The sequence below is a fragment of the Fukomys damarensis genome, unplaced genomic scaffold (assembly GCF_012274545.1).
Source record: "Fukomys damarensis isolate Sample0158 unplaced genomic scaffold, DMR_v1.0_HiC HiC_scaffold_16, whole genome shotgun sequence".
NCBI classification, from domain to species: domain Eukaryota; kingdom Metazoa; phylum Chordata; class Mammalia; order Rodentia; family Bathyergidae; genus Fukomys; species Fukomys damarensis.
Window position 1 is genome coordinate 84,579,119 of NW_022900928.1, and position 631 is coordinate 84,579,749.

The following is a 631-nucleotide window of genomic DNA, read 5'->3' on the forward strand; positions in this document are numbered from 1 at the left end:
CCGGGTACCCAGGCCACGTCTCCTTCCTCAGTGCCAGGGCTTCTGTTCCTCGGGTGAGCATTTGTGTGTGCTTCTCACAAATGTGTGAGCTCCCGTGTGCAGTGGTACCTTCACAACTGCTAGGGCCGGACAGCAAGCAGCATCAAATGTCCATTCCTTTTTGGTGACTCCAGAGTTGCGTACAAAAAGACACTGCCAACGTGAAATGGACCAGTGGAGAGAAACAGCACACAGATGGTCTCTACTGCATCCTAAGGTCAGGCAAGCGCTCATGGAACACTCAACCAACACTGTATGGGACACAGAGGATATTCACGGGGCTGGTGGCAAGTAACTTTTCAAAACGCAACTGTGTTCCAGTATTAAAATAATCAGCAACACAAATAGCTGACGATTTTTAAACTTTAAACCAATATATATATATATATACATTAAAAAAAGGTATATCCGGTTCCACCACATGCCTTGCAAGTGCAAGGACCTGAGTTCAATCCCCGGTACCAAAAAAAAAGGTAAATTAGGCCAGCAGCAGTGGCACACACCTGCAGTCCTAGCTACACACAGGAGGCTGACACAGGAATATCTCAAGTTTGAGGCCAGTGTGGGCAACTTAGTAAGATCCTGTCTTCAA